This window comes from Notolepis coatsorum (assembly GCF_963971535.1).
Source record: "Notolepis coatsorum genome assembly, contig: SUPER_10_unloc_1, whole genome shotgun sequence".
NCBI lineage: Eukaryota > Metazoa > Chordata > Actinopteri > Aulopiformes > Paralepididae > Notolepis > Notolepis coatsorum.
The window spans coordinates 810,468-831,435 of record NW_028174872.1 but is presented as its reverse complement, the minus strand read 5'-3'; the positions used below and the strand labels follow the sequence as shown (position 1 = coordinate 831,435).

Here is a 20,968-nt window from a genome sequence, read left to right as displayed (position 1 = left end):
GGCGCCAAAACTGCACAGAGAAAAAAAAAATTAAAAAAAAATTAAATTTTTTTTTTTTTTTTTTTGGCGCCCCCCTCTGGGTGGCGCTCTAGGCGACCGCCTATATCGCCTGTAGGAAGGTCCGCCCCTGTATGGATCCAACGCGATACTGTAGAACTCCATGATCAGCGGGGATCTGAGGTTCCAGAATGAACTGTGTCACTGGTAACCCTGGCTGGATCAGTGAACTGGAAAATGTGGATATAATGTCGCACCTCAGCCAGGAGAATTAAACTTTCCACTCGGGCCTGAAAGCTCGACATTTCTGTTTCTGTTTTCTTTCACCACGGCATCAGCGGTCTCTGTGACTTCAAGTTCAGAAGACTCATCTTCGTTGTCATTATTAGACCTGCTTGTGCTTGGTTTCATGAAATATTTGTTAAGCTTAGCTTGTTTTGCCATCTCTCTCTCTCGCTCGTATGTACCTGTTTGTCGTTATGGTGGCCAGACAGGCTCAAAAAAAGAAAGAAAAAAAGATTCACATCCGAGCGGCGCCATCCGCGCTTTATCAGCGTGAAGCAACATGTAATGATTGTTTCGTTCATCGCATAGGCTATTTAATTTGAGCCTATTTTAATACAATTCAAATAATAAAATTGTGCTTAGAGAAATTATTTTCACCGGACATTATGACCGGAGATATTTAAATATTCGGACTTCAACATATTTTGCCGGTCAAATACCGGTAATTACCGGCTAACGGAAACGCGGACAGCCATATCGGTGACAATGTTTATCTTTTAGTGCCAAATGATAAGAGTCTGAGGCGGAGTCTCAAAAGAGAATGTTGAATATTTATTGTGCATTAAAAATCACAAGAGAGCCTCTACTAGCTAACTGAAGTTACCGGACCCTTCTGGAGTGCAACAACGTATAACGTCCGTGCGGAATCAATGTCCCAACAACCATTCCGTGGGTGAACTCATTGAGTTGTCAATTAATGATACTAATCTATACAATCACCTGTTGTTGAATAAATACCATTACTTTATAGTTATTACTAGAAAACAGTATATATAAAACAGTAGCTGTACATTTTTTTTTTTTTTTTATAATTTTATATAATATTTTTTATTTTATTTTTTTAATGTATGCACTGGTATCGGATCAGTATCGGTACCGGCCGATACCCAAAGCTTAGGTATCGGAATCGGATCGGGAAGGAAAAAATGGTATAGGAACATCTCTACTCGAGACCTCTTGAGGCAAACAGTGCGGGTTCCCCCGACCTCGCCTTCGCCAGGCCGGGTATCACGTTAGTGCCTCCCACTCCCGCAAGATCGGCAGTGGTCTGGCAGGTGTGCGTGATTTGGGTGGTAGGAATATCACTGCAGGGCTACGGTGTGTAGGAACCCACCCTATCGGGCAGTGTGGGGGCCTCACACCTTGCATGTCCAGCTGTAGAACAATTCCTCAGCCGTCCATGCTGGAGGGATGTTCAGTGGGGGAGCTTTTGTTACCTCCCGTATCAAACCGGCCCTTTCTGTCGGGGTCCCCCCTTGGGTGCAATTGCCTCGTGGGTAGTGTCGGGGGCCGACTCCACGGAACGCTCTGCTCGCGCGGTTAGCGGGTCCAGGGTTGGCTACGCACAGCGGACGGGACCGGGCCGCCTATCTACGGTTTCTGGCGGACCAGCGCCAAGTGGCGGCGGGTGCGCTTGGGATTATCTCACATATGGCTACAGCAGTGTCATATCTCGAGGTGGATGGAGAGAACGCTGAGGCGGGGACTTGTATTTACACAACCCCACCCGTTTTCAGGTTTGGTACAGACCCTATTGTTAGGGTCACCAGCAGTGACAGCTCTGGCCAACGAGATCCAATCTCTGTGGGTGAAGCAAGCCATCGTCGTGGTCCCAAAGGAGGATGCGATGCGTGGCGTTTCCTCCCGGTATGCTCTGGTGCCCGAGAAATCGGGAGGGGGGTGTGCAGACCCATGCTGGACCTGTCCCATGGAAGGTTCAGCATTTTGGACCGTCTCCCACCTGTTGAACGCTGTCAGGTGGGGGCCTGGTTCTCCTCCATAGACCTGTAGGATGCGTATTCGCATCCCCGATCTTCCATCCTAGGGCTTACCTACGCTTCCTTTGCAGGGTTTAGCGTATGAGTACCAGAGGCTGCCGTTCGGCTATTCTCTGGCTCCCCGCATCTTCACCAAGTGCGTGGAGACCGCACTGGGGCCTCTGCGTCGTCGGGGATTACGAAGTGTATTCTGCCCTGGACGACGTTCTGGTCCTTGGCGGTCAGGGTAGATCGTCAGGTCTCATACCAGGCAGGTGGTGGAATTCCTCACCAGCCTGGGTTTTGCTGTAGACTGGAAGTAGAGTACTCCTCTTCCCAGTCAACGGGTGGAGTACTTGGGCTTATTCTAAGCTCAAGGTCTATATGGGCATCCCTCTCGGAGCGGCGGCGAGTGGGTGTTCTCAGCACGCTCGGGAGGTTCCGTCCTAGGACAGTTACGGTGCTGTCCGTGATGCGCCTGCTCGGTATGATGGCATCTGCTCATTCCGTGGTCCCTCTTGGCCTCCTCTTCCCCCGTGAGGTGGATACAGAGGTGGTTTTCCAGTATGGAAATAGACCCGGTGGGAGGCAAGTGGCTAAGGTTCCCATGTCAGTACTCTGGGACCTCGCCCTCTGGGGAGGGCATGGGGCCCTCACCAGCGGGGTCCCCATGGGGAGCAGGCTGTCACACGTCACGGTCTTCACCGACGCCTCCCTCACTGGGGGGGGGGGGGGGGGGGGCGTGTCGGGCCAATGCAGTAGGGGGCAGCTGGCAAGGCCATGCTGCCCGGTCTGCGCTACATTCAATGTGTTGGAATTGAAGGCAGTCCTTCTGGTCTTCAAACGGTGTTTTGATCAGGACGGACAACACAACGTCAGCGGCGTATGTCGACAGACAGGGAGGAGTACGCGCCCCCCGTCTGCATCGGGCGGCGGTCGGCTGGCTATGGGCGTTTCTCCATCTGCGCAGCCTGAGGGCTCTCCACATCCACGGCAGGGTGAGTGTGGGTGCAGGTGTGATGTCGCGGGCGGTCCTCACTCTGACGAGTGGGGATTACGTCCGGACAAAGTCGGGCAGGTCTGGGACCGATTCCGTGGCCGTCCGGGATTCTGTACGCTTTTCCCCCCCTTACACCTGATAGCTCAGCTGTTGGGGCGGGTACGTCGGGAGCGCGGGACTTGGTCCTAGTCGTGCCGGGCCGGGGCTCAGCTGTTTGGTCCCCGGCCCTGATTCAGCTCTGTGGGGCCCCACCGTGGCCTGTTCCGTGGTCACCGCGGGCCCTCTCTCAGGTACGCGGAACTTTGTTCTGCCTTTCTGTTCTGGGGCAGCCTCTAGGCTTGGCTGCTGTCAGTGTGAATCTGGTGGTGATGCGTCTTGGCTATTCTGTGGTTAGCGCTATCCGGCACGCGCTCGCTCCGTCCTCTACCACGGCTTACATGGGTAGGTGGCGTATTTCCAAGAGTGGTGTAGAGTGGGGGGCTTGGACCCGGTGTCCTGCCCCCTGGACGCTGTCCTTTCCTTCCTTCAGTCTATTTTGGGTAGACTGTCGGCTTTGACGGTGAGGGTATATGCCGCGGCTATATCCTCTTGTGGGGTTTGAGGGCGTTACGTTAAGGCGCTCGGCGTCTTAAGCCAGTGGAACGTTCTCTGTCTCCGAGTGGGACCTCCAACTGGTCCTCGGCCGGTTGTCTGAGGCCCCGTTTGAGCCTCTTGAGCAGGCGTCTTGGAACAGCTGTCTTCAAGACTGCATTCCTGCCGGCCATCACCTCCGCTAAGCGCATGGGTGGCCTGTGTGCTCTCTCGGTGCGGCCTGAGTGCTTGTCTATTCGTGTCAATAGCGGTGCGACTCTGAGGCCTACTCCAGTCTTCGTGCCAGAAAATATCCGGAGCTCTTTTCGCTCCGGGGATATTGTGGTTCAGGCGTTTCATCCGCCTCCTCACGCTGGTGAGTTAGAGGCGAGCCTTCACCTGTCGTGTCCCGTCCGGGCTTTGGGGGTTGCCTCAGTCGGACTCAGGACTTCAGGGCTACCGATCAGCTCTTTGTTTGTTACGGTGGCTCTCGCGCTGGTAAGGCACTGTCCAAACAGCGCCTGTCACATTGGTTGTGCAAGGGCATTGCCCTTTGCTACACGTTGGCTGGACAGGCCCCCCCTGGGGGTGTCAGGGCGCACTCCACTTGTGGAGTGGCGGCCTCTGCCGCCTTGTTAGGGGGGGCCTCGGTGGAGGACATCTGTGCTGCGGCCTTCTGGTCCTCCCCGGGTCCCTTCGTTGGGTTTTACCTCATGGACATGACTGGGGGTTCTGTCTCCCAGGCGGTTCTGAGGTCTGGGACCTCCCCTGCATCCCGCCCTTCGGTGGGTTAGCAGGGGTGTGTGGTTGTGTGCCACGGGGTGATGTGTCACACGTGGTCCCGCCTGTGCTGTGCATTTTTAGGGGTCTCTAGTTCCCTCTTTTTCGCACTTTGCTGGAGTTGACTGCCGCACCCTCTTCACTAGGAAGGGCGGGTGGACGGGACTCCCCTCCCCCCTGGTGGTAGGGCTTGCGGGTCCTCAGGGGGTACATTTGTCGGGCCACGCGTCTGCTCTGCCCCATATCTCAGTATGGCGAAGAACGAGACGCGATGGCCAGTATGCTATGTAACCTAGTTACATGAGTACTGGCTGAGCGTCTCACTCTTAAGCACGCCCTGAGGTCCCTTGGTTGGGTTTTCTATGATGGAAACTTTTTCCGAAGAAGGGCGTGTATGACCATGTTTGGTGTCTTGTAAGGGGACACTGGGGCGGGGCCTGGTCAAGTGCATGGGTGCATTGTTTTTCGTTATGAAGTACAGTAGGTACTGGAGATAGGGGTATATCTCAGTATGGTGAAGAGCGAGACGCTCAGCCAGTACTCATGTAACTAGGTTATAGTCATAACCTTTCGTTTAATATCACAACTTGTGTCATCATTGTTCATCATTGGGGGAAACTAAGTGCTGCCTCTCCGCCACACTCGGGACCACGCCAACGTAGCTAGCGCTAGCCTATACAGTGGCTAACGTCTGGACCACGCCAACGTAGCTAGCGCTAGCCTATACAGTGGCTAACGTCTGGACCACGCCAACGTAGCTAGCGCTAGCCTATACAGTGGCTAACGTCTGGACCACGCCAACATAGCTAGCGCTAGCCTATACAGTAGCTAACGTCTGGACCACGCCAACGTAGCTAGCGCTAGCCTATACAGTGGCTAACGTCTGGACCACGCCAACGTAGCTAGCGCTAGCCTATACAGTGGCTAACGTCTGGACCACGGCAGAGAGGCAGCACCCAATCTGCGTGTAACGTTAGTCACTAACATGAAGAATAGAGAGCTGCAAACGGAAATAAACACCCAGTCCTTGAGAACGGTTTCCTGGTTTACTGTCACCACCTTACAGAGGGAATTACCCTAAAGTCCGGCTAGTTATAACAAGCACGTTACATGACCGGCACTTCGGCCCTAGAGTGTACTCCCCTGTACTCTACTGCGGTTCAGATTAATACAGGAAAAGGTATACATTGGGGGCTCTAGTCCGGGATATGAAAATAAATCCTGATTTCATCTGAGTTGTAAACTGTATGGAAATGTGAAGTTAGCTCATGCTACTGGAAAACGGACGCCTCGTCATTAAATGAAGTTAAAAATTATGATGCCCCTTTTATTTTACCCGCGGTTGTCTGTTCTACATCCCACGGGTCACTTGACACACCGCAGGATTGCGGTGATGCGGTTATCGCGACAGCCCTATGTTTAATCATATCTCTATCACCACTAAGAAATGCCCTCTTCTTTCTGTTAATTGCAGCTTTCACCTCCCTAGACACTCAAGGTTTATCATTGGGGAACGTTTTAATAATTTTACAGGGGATGGCATCATCAACACAGAAATGTATATAAGCGGTGAATCTTATCAGCTTTACTGTCCAGGTCAAGATCATCGTCCTCTAAAATTGATGCTAAAATACAATAATAAAATAGAATAAAATAGGCATCGAAAGAATTAAATAGATAAGACACAAGATATGCATGGTAAAAAAAAGACATGCTAGGTTCCTGAGAAACTGGTTCTTATATACACTACTATGCAATATACAATTTACAATGTTAACTCTTAATGTATAAACTATACAGTACCTCCTTCTTTTAAAGTTTTTCTAATGATTCTATTTTTTAGAGAGACATTTTGTTTAAAGTGATTTTTTAGCGGTTGCCACATGAGTGGTGTGTGTGTGTCTGTGTGTGCTCATGTGTATTTGTGAGTAAGGCTGAGCCCGAACGTTCGAACGTTCGTTCGTTAAGCTGACATTCGGACTTTAATTAATGGGTTCGAACGTTCGGTGAAAAAAAATAAAGCAGGCGCAACGACGGTGAGGCGATGTGAAGCGGCGCGTCCCCCGAGTCGCTCGGCTCAACCAGTATGGTCTCTGCCGGGCTGTTGCTGGATACTCAACCAGAGCTCTAGTCTCAACCAATGCAATAGAACAATTTTGATTGAATGACAGGCGATTCTGCCAATTACGTCACACCGCTTGCACCCGCCTCTGCTGTTACCACCAATCGGCAAGCGTTTATTATTTTTTTTACTTCCGGCAATGCCGCCATTGATCTGCTTGAGAGAAGCATTAACGTAGCGTTAGCTCCCCGCCGAGGAAGTAAAAGTCGTAACAACTTTCCATAGGTGAACCTGCGGAAGGATCATTAATGCATACCAGCCTTTTTCGGCCACGGAGCGCGAGCTTCATGGCGGGAGGTGGTTGCGTTGGAAACAACTCTGGCCGAGGCGGCAGGCGTGTTGGGAGCCCGGCGGGACCCCCGCGCCGGTGTCTCTCTGTCTCTCTGCCGTCCCCCGTTCAGAGGTAGACGGTGGAAGGAGCCGAGGCGCGCGCCTCTCTCCTTCCCGTCGACCAAGAGTGAATACCTGTTATTGAACGTGTGTAACACTAACTATATAACGTTAAAATGCCACAAAACTAATGCATTTGTTTATCTAGCCCCTTACGTGACTGCGGTGTGCAAGGGCTATTGTTTATCATAAGTAGGAACTTTATGCAGTACTCAGTAGCTTGTTTATTTTCTTCTGAGTGCTTTGTTTAATTACATGTTTACATGAACAGCCACCACTGTAAACAACATGTTTTTTCAACCATAGATTATGCAATGCCGCCCTCCGTAGGATCTATAATAAAAAAAAAAAAAAATTATATACAAAAAAAAAGTAATAAAAAAAAAATTTTATTAAAAAATTTACAAAAAAAGAACGTTCGTTCGATAAACCCTGGCGAACGTTCGAACCCTAAAAACAGGGTTCGGGCTCAGCCTGGAGAGTTCAGTGTTCTGATGGCCTGGGGGAAGAAGCTGAGTGGGAGACAACACAGACGTAACACACAGGTTACATTTGAATCCTAAAATGGCTTACCTGATCTTGGTCCACCTTGGTTGGTCTCCTTGTTCTCATGCAAGGCTCTATAATGCCTCAGCATCGGTGAGGTGTTATTGTTGTATCCAAGTTATTTTGAACACAACAGACACTTCACTTTTTAAAGTAACAGAAATTATAACAAGGGATACGCTGTGTTGTCAGTACATTTATTAATATTACTATGTGAATACTTAGGAGAGAGATCAGCTCAGTTAGTTATTACTATGTGAATACTTAGGAGAGAGATCAGGGTCCTATTCCCCGTACCTGGTTCAACTAAGTCGATCAAAAGTCCCATTATCCAGATTCAATTAACCTGATGTTTGAATCCGCGCTTTCCCTGTTCCTCGAAGGTGGATTCAGTCACGTTAATTCGAACCAGACTTGATACTCGGGATCATTGCGCGCGGCCGCCTCAGCTGAAAAGACAGCAGGTGTCGATCGCAGAAATCCTGATTTTCTAACGGCATTGATTGATTGATTGATTTAAAACTTTATTAACAGATTGCAGAATGGGTACAATACAGTGCAGCTCAATAGCCTCGCCGACAAGTTAAATGCATAATCTATAGGCTAATGTTAAGTCTCATTACCCCAATCAATCAGATTATATTTATTTAAATGTGCCTAATGGCAGTAGGCTTAATGGAATGAATAATCGAATGAGATCTATTGCTAGCGAAAATAATTAGTTAAACTCTTTCAGAATAAGTAGATACAAACAAGCCCAAAGAGTATCTAATTGATATGAATTAATAGGATATCTGTACTGTATGCGCTCGGCTTAGGTATCATGTACTTTATATATAAATACAGTTTTCAAGGCGCGACCCCCGAAATAACATGTCAGAGAGGCTTGGAGCCGGCTATACAGTTTCACTATTAATCAGGTTTTAATCTGTTTCGGACATAATCCATACATGCATTGAATTGATTAACCTTTGGTTAATTCATAATCCACAATCCACGCATAGACACTTCAATTTATGCTTGAATGAAACACAATCCGGGCGCTCCGTTAAGCAAATACATCCACAGCAGAGAATATGAAACTAATCAGAGCCAAACGCCCGGTTTCATTCATTAAAAATATCCCCGCGGGATTCACATTTGCAGTGCGCCGTTATTAAAATAACCACATGCAGTGTGTATCGCGACTCCGAGCGCTGTATAAATATGACGTGCATTATTTAGGACAAAGTAAATCTATAGGCTGAATATGATTTATTATCAGCATTTTAGGTCTATTATTTTACATTTCAAAAGCCCCCTCTAGGAAAACGAAGCACAAAAACATAATTCAGAATGGTATAATGCAGATCTACACTATGATAATTATTTCAGGAAGCGAGCTGGCATTTCTTTGCGAGGGTGTGGCCATGGTTCATCCAGCTAACTGAACTTAACCCTGCTCCGGACCAGGTTCAAACTTTCTGATCTGTTACCATGGCGATTTAGAAAATCCGACGTCTGAGAACGGAAATGTCTGGCTTAAGTCAAGCTATGCTGAAAATTATCCGGCTAACTCAGTTAGCCAGGTACGGGGAATAGGGCCCAGCTCAGTTAGTTGAACAGATAGCAAACAAACGCGCAATAAATGCCTAAGTCAACACAATGTGACGTCATAGGTAGGGATGGGTACCGAACCGAATTAAGGGTACCGACTACAGAGTACCGATTCACGTGAGAACCGCCGGTGCCAATTTTTTTTTTTTAAAGTCTGATGACGTCGACGTTTCGTTTACCGCAAAATGAAACCTATGAAGTGTGCCGCACGTTCACACGCACAATACGCACTTACCTAGAATTTTACTTGATTCAACAACAAAGCAGTCGGGGCAATGGCAAGCCGAAAACGGTCGCAAGTGTTGTTACACTTTACAAAGCTAGATGCAGACAACGCTCGCTGCAATATTATATATATATTAACAAATTGTTCTAAATAAATAATAATGATAATACATTTTTTGAAGATTGGATTTTTTCTTTTACAACACGTCGTAGATAGATACAATTTTTAGAGACTAAAGTACCGAAAAAAGCTACCGTTGGGTATCGGTATCGATTTACAGGTACCGGTATCGGTTAAAATGTGAAAGGTACCCAACCCTAGTCATAGGAGACTATTGCGCTTCGTTGCCCCTTATATCTTGAATCGGGTGCCAAATGTCCTGAATCAGTCACGTGGTACGACCGGCACGTGAGGTTCAACGTCACCACACACGTTATCAACACGAGCCTCGATACACTCCACATAAATTCCTGGATTATTCAACAAACGCTTTGTGTGTTTACAGTGTGAAGTCTCTCTGTGGCAGAACTCTACTGGACCAAGACTTTCTTCTTGTGGAAACAGACATCAGACTGTGGACACCACAACATCTGTAAGTACAATTATGTTTACTTTGAGTTTCCTGAACATGGAGAGACTAATCCCAAGTCGATCGGAACTTTCTCGGCCGAGCTATAGTCACTTTCTCAGCACCTACTCCCCATGCGCATGCGCAGATTGCCCACGGAGTCTCGGGATTGTCCCGATGTCTAGGTTTATCAATCTGCGCATGCAGAGTTTGGGGAGTAGGTGCGGGGAAAATTATTATAGCTCGGCAGAGAAAGTGCTGATCGATTTGCGATTGGTCTCTCCATGTTCAGTGCCCAGTAGTTCAAAATCTTTAATCTCAATCAGATCCGATCCGATTTTAACCTCTTTACCTCTTAATCTCTGAAAATCCGCCAAAAAATATACACCTAAGTAAATGGAAGATTGCTCCACTTCTACAAGGCCATTTGCATGTTCTTGGTATCTAGGGACATCTATGGACCTCAGGGAATGTATTCCCAGTGTCATAAATATTGTGTCTATTACTAGGCTTGAGTAAATTGTTATGAAACACTGTGCAAATGTTTCTAAGGAAACTGAGGATAGGGCTACATATGGGATGATGACTCCGATGACAGTGGTGAGGATGATTAACATCAGTGTTGCCTGGGAAGTGTGGTGGTGGATGAGGGGTTGGGTGGTGGATGAGGGTGTGGACTGGGGTTGGGATGTATTAGGGTTACACAGTAGGTAGTGTGATTTGTTTGTATTTTTGTACCTGCATTCTATTTAGTTTTTTAAATGGAAAATAAAAAGGTTAATGTCTTATTGATTTGTCAATTTTTTTTTTACATCATTCCAAATTAAGGGGATGGTGTAGTGTTTTGATTTAATTATCTTGATAAAGTGTGTGGGTCTATTCTTTTTCTCATTATACTATCCACTGAACTGTTTTATGTGTACAACCTCAATTTTTTGAATATCTACATCCTGATCTGCACTGCACACTTTTTTAGAACTGTATAGTATTCTTTATTCTAGTCATCTTATTTTATTCTAAGCTAAAATTATCGTATTGCACTGCACACTTTTTAGAACTGTATATAGTCATCTTTATTTTAGTCATCTTCTTTTTTTCTATACTAAATTTATTGTATTTTATTATTGGAAGCTGCTATGGTCGAGGGACCACAATAAATAGATTTTCACTCTACTTGCTGTAAAGCACTGTGATCAATACATAGAACTATCCTACCTGTCTGTGATCAGTACATACTTTATGTTGCATGGTTTGGAGAGCTAGGAGGCTACCTTACGCTCTAGCCCAGGGGTGGCCAACCAGTCAGAGACTAAGAGCCACAAAAAAATGACTGTGGTACCACAAAGAGCCACACCATATACCAGCGTTTCTCAACCTTTTTTTTCAGTCACGGCACCCTTCATGTGTTTATAGGTCTCAGCCTCTGGCCTCTGAAGTTGCTAATGTATTTTTTATTTGGGCCTCACAGGGTTAAAAGTACCCTGTGAGACCCACGGTTGCAAAATTACAAAATCACTTTTAGCCATTTAAAAAAATTATGTTTATTTAAAAAAATGTTAAAGGGGAACTATTTTACTATTTCTTTCACTATTTGGGCACTTTTACACAATTCCTGCGAGTCTATGGAACACCTAGGTTTTTTTTAAAAAAATGCATTGTTTTGTATTTCTAATCAAGTACTAAAAACCGCATTTTTCTACCTCAAGATCTTAAGCCGTTTTGAGGCTGGGCTCCAACCACTGTGTGGCCTGGTGCCAACTGCCACATCAACTGCCACATTATTATGCAGCTGAGAAATCTCTGACATCACAGATATGAACATTTTCAGATGACTCAGTTCAGTGAGGGTGAATATTGTGAGAGGAGAATTGGAAGAATTCGCCAATATGAGAATTAGAGACATATATCCTATTAATATAAGTCCACATAGCTAAGAAACAATGGTAAACACTGAAAAAAGCCATTTATAAGATAGTTCCCCTTTAAGCACATGTATAGTCAATTGGTCCTGTTGTTCAGCCTCACAATGCTATTTGATAGTAAATGTGTTTATATGTCCCACCCTCTGGCCTCTGAAGTTGCTAATTTCTTTTTAATTTGGGCCTCACAGGGTTAACCTCTTAAGCCCGAGATATACAGTAAAAGTGTATATTTTCAGCATTATGTTTGTTTACCAATTATTTTAACTGTTATTAGTGAAATATAAGATTATAGAAATCTCAGGGCATTGAGTCGGAAACCGGCGCATATTGACAGGAGGAAGTGGCACAGCCAAAAGTGAGTGTAGACTTTTGAAGGAAGAGACTCAGGGCTTTCAAATTTCGAAAAACTACCCTACCCAGCTCACACCAGCCCCTGTCAATCATCTGACTTCTGGATTTACTTTTTAATTTCTCTTATTTTTTGGGATTATCTCCCACAAACCTGAACGTTATTGCCATAAAACAGAACGCAGTTAGTTTCTCTACCTTTCTGTGAACGTCTTGCAAAAAACGGTGTTGCAATATGATGAAAAATGGTGGAGAAATTTACATTATAAAAAAGATGGCAGAATTCAGTACTGTATCTACAAAACCTTCTGTTTAATCATCTTCCCTTTATTCATTTGCTTAGATTTTTCAGGTCTGGTCAATTTTAGCATGGTGTTATTTACAGTCAAAGATAATTTTTTTTTAAATAGAATTGATATTCTCCTTTGGTTCATTACAATTTACTCAAGCCTAGTAACAGACACACTATTTCTGACACTGATCCATATATGTCCCTAGATTCAGATACCAAGAACATGCAAATGGACCATTTAAAAAAAAATTGTAAATGTTTATTCTACGTCCTTATGGAATGAGTGACATAAAAAAAAAAAAAAGTAAAAAAAAAAAAAAAGTTAATTTTTTTTTTTTTTTTTTTTTTTTTATGGATGGAAGAGCCTTACATTGACGGGCAAAGAGCCGCATGCGGCTCGCGAGCCGCGGGTTAGCCACCCCTGCTCTAGCCTAAAACTAACATTTCCTTTTTCCGTTTCAAACCTTTATTTCAACTTGTTAGGAAGTGGAGGTTTCCCTCATTTAGATTAGATTAGCTGTCATTATACAGCACAAGTACAGTACTAGAAGAAAGTTTGGCAGAGGTAGGCCATTGTCGGTACATTATGAACCATGACACAAAGGTATCTTTTTCTCTTAACCTGCTGTAAGTTAGCCTTTAGTTTTTTTGGCAAATAATCCACTGTGCCCACCATGATGAATTTGTTTTGGGCATCTTTGTGTCAACGTCTAGAGAAAGCCCTAATGGATTGTCCAGACGTCCACACGCTTCCCATCATCCGTGGCAACAAGGATGGTCTGCTGGACATAGACAAGCTCGCCAGAGGTGATCATTTTACCACTTCATTTACATTCCTTACAAAGATCCTTACAGTAATTTTGTTCTTAATTTCTATCATTCCTAAACACCTCATGATATCAATCAATCTACATTTTATTACGGACTCAGGGTCCATATAAAAGACGATACATAGAATAAATGACATAAAAGCACCATACAAAACATAGTTTAAAAGATAAGAAAAGAAAATGCAGAGTCTTAAATAAAGACAACTGTCTCAGTGTTTCCTGGGATTGAAGGACAAAACCAAGATGATCTCATTTACAGTAATTTACCCGGCAAATACATTTCTACATACGATTTCTTAAAACAGCTTGGGATGGAAGTCGTGCAATCAAAAACATCTTACTTGCACTACACCATCTAGCCCTCTTAAGTAATATTATTGTGACATCATTGTAAGATACTTGTTTCTGTAAGCTTGCTTTTTTGTAGTTTGATTGCAGCACATAGTAAACTAACTGAGAGAACTGAGACATGTAAACTAACTGAGAGAACAGAGACATCTTCATTACATCTGTACACATGGTAAACTAACTGAGAGAACAGAGACATCTTCACTACATCTGTACACATAGTAAACTAACTGAGATAACAGAGACATCTTCACTACATCTGTACACATAGTAAACTAACTGAGAGAACAGAGACATCTTCACTACATCTGTACACATAGTAAACTAACTGAGAGAACAGAGACATCTTCACTACATCTGTAGACATAGTAAACTAACTGAGAGAACAGAGACATCTTCACTACATCTGTACACATACTGTACTAATCTTACTGAGGGAACATATAATCAGTATTTTCCTCAACATAGATGTAGTATTTTCTCCAACATGGATATAGTATTTCCCCCAACATATAGTATTTTCCTCAACATCCATTTAGTATTGTCCTCAACATAGATTTAGTATTTTCCTCAACATAGATTTTGTATTTTCCTCAACATAGATTTAGCATTTTCCTCAACATAGATTTCCAAGATGTTAGAAGACAACGTGTATTACAATGGCAGCATGTGTCTAACTGCAAAGGGCTAGATTGTGGCTTGACACAGGGCAGCTGTCTTGGACCACTCCTGGGCCCTCATTCATCAACGTGTTCTACGCACAGATCTGTGCTTACCCTGTGCGTACGATCATTTCTAAGCAAAGAGTGGGATTCATCAATTTCGATTTGAACTTGACTCCGTGCTTACATCTACGCACAGGTCAGACCAGGCGTACCTGGCGCCCAGTGGTAGAATATATTATTACAACAAGGAAATGAGCTTCTGTGCATAATAACACTGGCATGTTCTGTACGAACCGTAGTTCATTATAGTTCATTGTAAAATAGCAACAGTAGTGTAATTATGGTCAAAACCCTATAAATAGCATTTGGAATAATAGATCTTTCTCTCAGAATGAATGCAGCATGGTTTATATAGCGTTATCGGAATATACGGGGTCTAGGCTACTGACTGACTGCGCTCCGCGTAGCTTGATTGATTGATTGATTGAAAAGTTTATTAACAGATTGCAGAATGGGTACAGTACAGTACAGCTCAGTACATACAATTGTTAATTGGGGATGCAGACCAACTTTCGTCTTGTTTACATCAGGGTCCCCCATTTTCAATTCATCATAAATCATAAAGCTCAACTCGTTATTATTTTGCGCAGACCGCAGAAACACGGGAACGTTTTGATTATATTTAAAAGGCTTTACGTTAAACGAAACAAGTGGAATTTCGAAGCTGTAAGCAGAATACAAGTCATATGAATATAGTGTTCTTCCCCCTTTTTACTGTATAAGAAAGAATAGAAAACGCATTGCAATGACACCAGATAGTGGACAGACTATGTATATGATGGGATTCAAGTTCGCGTTTTTGTTGATCATAGGCATGCTGTCAGAGTATGATATCTTCAAACATTCTAGAACATTTGTCGTCACAGATCATGTCCTAATAGAACATAGGCTATGGCATGGATCGTGATATTGTGTGGACTGTAATTATTACTGTACCGGTACCACCCATTGTGACCACAGCCTTGTGAGTCCCGCACACAAACATGATGGAATTCAAGTTCATGTATTGAAAGGCAGGCTACATCATACATGCAGTGAGATTCATTGTTCTTGTATATGCTCTCTATTATTGTTTATATAGGCTACCCAATACTGACATCAAAATAGATTGTAGTATGCCTCTAGAAATCATATGCAGCAGGTAGAAAATTGACGGGAGATCCATCGCGATTTGGAATAAAATTGAGGAGAACTTTAATCCCTGGGTAACTATTAATCAAACAACACCAGCGCGGTATTTATTAGTGTTTGCGCTGCCCAGGCAGCAATGGTTAATAGATATCATATCCGACATCACCGTAAGTGTACACGTCTGTCAGCCTGTCTCATGACACGCTTCCCTCGGCTTAGTCCATTTTTCCACATTTCATGGGTGTATTCCATTACCGTATATGGTTAATCGGGGCGTTTCTGGTATGCAAATACGTGAAAGCGTGCACGAGCCGCGGCGCAGAGCCAAGGTGGGATTCATCATGACAGGTGTGCGTCTACAGAGTTATATGCAGTAACTAATTGGATACAACTAAATAAGCTGGTATTAAACATCTCAAAGACCAAATCAATTATCATAGGAACCAGTCACAAACTATTAGCCAATCCTACACTGAGTCTGCACTTGTCTGGTGAACCCATACAACAGGTTGATAAGGTTAAATTACTGGGAGTCATAATAGATAGTTGACTGACATGGGTAGATCACATTGACACAGTGGCTAAGAAAATGGGTAATGGCATTTATATGGCAAGAAAATGCCGTCCTTATGTTCCACCACATATTCTGGGACAGGTCGTTAAGTAATTAGTTTTAAGCCACCTGGACTACTGCTCACCTGTTTGGTCCTCTGCATCTGACAGTGCACAGAGGAAACTACAAAATATCCAGAACAGAGCTGCCAGACTTGTCTTACATTGCCCCATAACAACGGACATAAACAGTATGCATAGGGAACTCTTATGGCTATCGGTAGCTAAAAGGATTGTCTTAAATACAGTCACATTCTACAATAACAGCATCCACGCCTCTAAGCCTGAGTTTTTATATACCGTAATTTTCGGACTATAAGCTGCGGCTTTTTTCACTTTTTCGACCCTGCGGCTTATATAACGGTGCGGCTAATCTATGGATTTCTACAGCTAACTGGGCGCGCTCCCTCAGCTCTGTGACCGTCAGATCAGACTCCTAAATCTGTTGCAGCAGTGCACGCCTTGTGACCGTCGGATCAGACTCCTAAATCTGTTGCAGCAGTGCACGCCTTGCCCATCCTCCTCCCCCTCACAGACCCACGTCAACAAACCATTACGGCAAGAGTCTAGTATATGAGCAGCTCAGAGCTCCTCTTTCAACATAACTGAAGCATTAAACAAAATGACCCAGTCAACGAACTATTCACTTTAGTTTATTAATGCATGAGGCGTTGTCTAATGTTATCTACCTACTGATGGCTCCTGATATCATCAGTTTGGCATTCGATTTCGCAGGTGCTGGCTAACTGGCTATCGTTCTGTGAGCTGGCATTGGTACCTGGCTGGCGCTGGCTAACTAGCGTGGCTATCGTTCTGTGAGCTGGCGTTGGTACCTGGCTGGCTAACTAGCGTGGCTATCGTTCTCTGAGCTGGCGTTAGTACCTAGCTGGCTAACTAGCGTGGCTATCGTTCTGTGAGCTGGCGTTAGTAGTACCTAGCTGGCTAACTAGCGTGGCTATCGTTCTGTGAGCTGGAGTTAGTACCTAGCTGGTGCTAACTAGCGTGGCTATCGTTCTGTGAGCTGGCGTTAGTACCTAGCTGGCGCTGGCTAACTAGCATGGCTATCGTTCTGTGAGCTTGCGTTGGTACCTAGCTGGCTAACTAGCATGGCTATCGTTCTGTGAGCTGGCGTTAGTACCTAGCTACCATTACTGTTTAAACAAAAATGTTAATAAATGGGAGCTTCCTCAAACAGCCATCTCTTTCCCCACAATCCCTTCTGTGCACGAAACCTTACATATGGTAATTAAACATTAAAACACCTGCGGCTTAATAGTCCAGTGTGGCTTATATTATGTACACATCATTCAATTTAGCTGCTGCAGCTTATATTCAGGTGCGGCTTATAGTGCGAAAATTACGGTAGTCAAATGATCAGATGTAGTCACTTACACAATCATTTAACTAGAATGGCAGGAGAAGGTAAAACCATGTTACCTCGCCCAAAATTGAATGCCATACGAAAATCTGTAATTTATCTAGCCATTACTTATTGGCTAGATAAAGTAATCTAGATACATTGCTTATTGAATAGCTGCCCAGAACACATACATCAATTAAATACCAAATCATCATTTAAACATAAATTCCGAATGTATTACTTAGCTAGTGAGCAGTAGTCCAGTGTTTATTTATTTTTGTTTTTAATTATTTGTTCTTATTATTTTCTTAGCTGTGACAAGCTGAAGATGGTAATGCTGCCCTTTACAGGCAAGCATTAGCTCTTCATCTTTCATGTGCAATATTGTTTTTTTGTATGTCTTTTTTTGTATGATTGTAATAAGTTAGGTTGTTGTTTTGTTTATATACTGAATATGTGTGTGTATATTAGGGGTGTAACGGTACACAAAATCCACGGTTCGGTACGTACCTCGGTTTTGAAGTCACGGTTCTGTATTATTTTTGGTACAGTAAAAAAAATTGCTTTTATCTATTTATTTATTTAACTATTAAACAATATAAAATTAATTGGCCATAATTTACTGAGCAAACTAATGCTTACTGCTGTAACCTACTAATACCACTTAATGTAAATCTGAAGATTATTATATAGCAGATGCCTTGGACAACTGTAGCGTGTGCTTGTTTATACAGAGCCCCTTTCATGAGCAAGCCCTGCTTGAATACAGGGGCAGGGCTTGCTACAGTCACGAAAGGGGCTAGTTTATACAGAGCTGGTATGACTTGCTGGCTGAAATACGGACGAGAGGGAACTAGGTAGCGGGGCTCTATTACTCTCTATGCTCTATGTGCTTAAACCCAGTGTTCTCGACAACGGAGTATGGTCGCAGATCTGCTGCTATAAAAACACATATGGCGTTTGTTATTGCTTTGGCCCGGTCTGAATTAATAGCGAGATGCTGCTTGAATGCCACGGGGAGCTGGGTTTGCTTCTTCGGTGTACCAGTGATATTCACATTCGGGTTATGCCGTTTCAAATGCGTGATAAAGTTTGCAATAAAGTTGAACAATGCCGGCAACGTAGCCCCTTTCTTGACTGTGATGCAAGGCTTGCATCACAAGTGTGCATCACAGTCACGAAAGGGGCTAGCCGGCACGTAGCTTTAGTGCGATCCACCTGTCTTTGTCCATTACTGTGGTTAACTGGGAATCCGAAACGATCCCAAATGGGAGACTTGAATGTTGTGGGAGTATCTTCTAGCTCTGGCTGGTCAGTTAGTATTGACTCGCCATACTTAAGGCTAATATGCTATGCTGAATTACAGCTCTCGTTCAGTGTAGCTGCGCACTGCGTGGGATGAACAAACAACATCCGGTTAGTTGTGCACGTTATATTAGGGCCGGGGGGATTTAAGTTCCACAAAAAAAGGTTCCATACCGTTGCAATCGTTCGGTGCACAGCGCGTACTGTACCGGAGGACCACATTGAGGCGGTTACACCCCTAGTGTATGTATGTATGTATATATGTGTGTGTGCGTATATATATGTATATTTGTATGTGTATATATGGATATGTGGGACTTCGGACCCCAGGAAGACTAGCCATTGGCATCAGCTAATGGGGATCATTTTTAATAAACAAATACAAATATGACGGTTCTCTCAGTTTCAGAAAAGGACACAGACTGGTTTGTAATCCAAGGTTATGAGGAGCTTGGAGAGAAGAGTGGAGCTAAACTACAGACAAGACTCTTGGAAATCCCGCTCAAGAGATTGTCCGCGGTAAGATGGGGAAGAAAATTACATTGGGAGTTGTTTTGCATAATCCATGCTTAACTAGGCTTGCCATGTCTTGTTCTCCGCTGGGTCTTGCTTAACTAGTCTTGCCATGTCTTGTCCTTGGCTGGGTCTTGCTTACCTAGACTTGCCATGTCTTGTTCTTGGCTGAGTTGGGCTTGGCTGGTTGTGTGTCTGTAGCCTACTGTCTCTTGGTGAGAGAGAGGTGTGGAGAGAGAGACACTCTAACCAAACACTCAGTTTAGTTTGCGCAGCAGACTTTGATAGTGGGATGTACAATGTACCCCTGTTGTGTACCCTTTTTAACAAATCTCCGACCAAAACCCTGCTCGGACTAGTGTGAGTAAAAACCATGCTCAAAGAGATTGGTGTTGGATTATTCCTGATTCTTGGACAATTAGTCAGTTAGCTAAGATACATCCAAATAAATCAAGCAAATCATAAAAAAATTTAGATTGTGGTTGAGGCATCATCCAGCCATAATATCTGTTCTAGTGAGTGTAAACACTTCTACTTTTAACAATACAAGTCAGGGTTCTGAAGTGGTGTTTTGACTTTTGTGTCAGAGAGAATTAGAAAATCAGAGAGAATTAGAAAATCAGAGCGGTTTTATCTTTAAAGCCCAACGGTCAAATCTGGGTCGGATAAGAGTGTGTGTTAAATGTGTTGTGTTATGTGTGTTAAATGGTAAATGGTGCATATATATAGCGCTTTTATCCAAAGTGCTTTACGATTTTGTTCCTCACATTCACCCATTCACACACCGACGGTGCAAGGTGCCAACCTGCTCATTGGGAGCAATTAGGGGTTACGTTTTCTTGCTCAAGGACACTTCGACATGCTGCCCGGGAGGAGTGGGAATCGAACCGGGAACATTCCGAATACCAGACGACCGCTCTACCTCCTGAGCCACTGTCTCCTCATGTTAGGAGTTGAGTTGGAATTCAGAATCAATACATGCATGTAATTCACGGTCATGACCTGAAACTATGAATGAATTATCATTGTATTTATAGTGCTTTTCTAGACACTCCTAGCACTTTACAGTGTAGGATGTAAATGGCCTCCTTCACCACTGGGTAGCACCCAACCTTGGGCTACAGGCTCAATGGCTGCGAGACACAGGCACACAGCACACTACACAATGGCTGAAAGGTTCAGGAAACGGGGATTGATACCAGCCAATTAAGGGGAAGTGATGATTGGGTGGCCTTGATGTCAGACCTGGTGGGACCAGGTGGGTTTGCAGGACTGGAGTTTTGAGATAAACTTTGTTGTCTTGGTTGACCAGGTGGAGAATGTCAGTCTGTTTGACACTGTTGTCTTGGTTGATCAGGTGGAGGGAGTTGGTCTGTTTGACACTGTTGTCTTGGTTGATCAGGTGGAGAGCATTAGAGTCTGTTTGACACTGTGGTCTTAGTTGACCAGGTGGAGAGCATTAGATTTTTATCTTTATCTACTTGAACGTAATACCTTATCTAATTTAAATTTACTGAATTATTTTTATATATATGTGACAAAAAAATTATTTTTTAAATTCTTGTCTGGGAAAATATCTGACTGGCTGGTAGTTTTTTAAATCTACCAGCCACCTTGGCTGGTAAGCCAAAAAGTAAATTTTGTTCCCAGAGTCCACGGCAATCCAGCGAGCCAATGAGTTAGTTAATTTGTTACACTTGGTCTGACAAATGTTTGCTCTGAATCCAGTCATCTGGTCTAGTGTG

General features: G+C 44.1%; 1 protein-coding gene across 1 annotated transcript in view; it reads right to left on the bottom strand.

Moving 5' to 3' along the window:
• Positions 1–20,968, bottom strand: part of LOC311236310 (uncharacterized protein) — a gene marked incomplete at its 5' end in the record, with an annotated part of 54,306 nt that overhangs the window by 21,041 nt on the left and 12,297 nt on the right.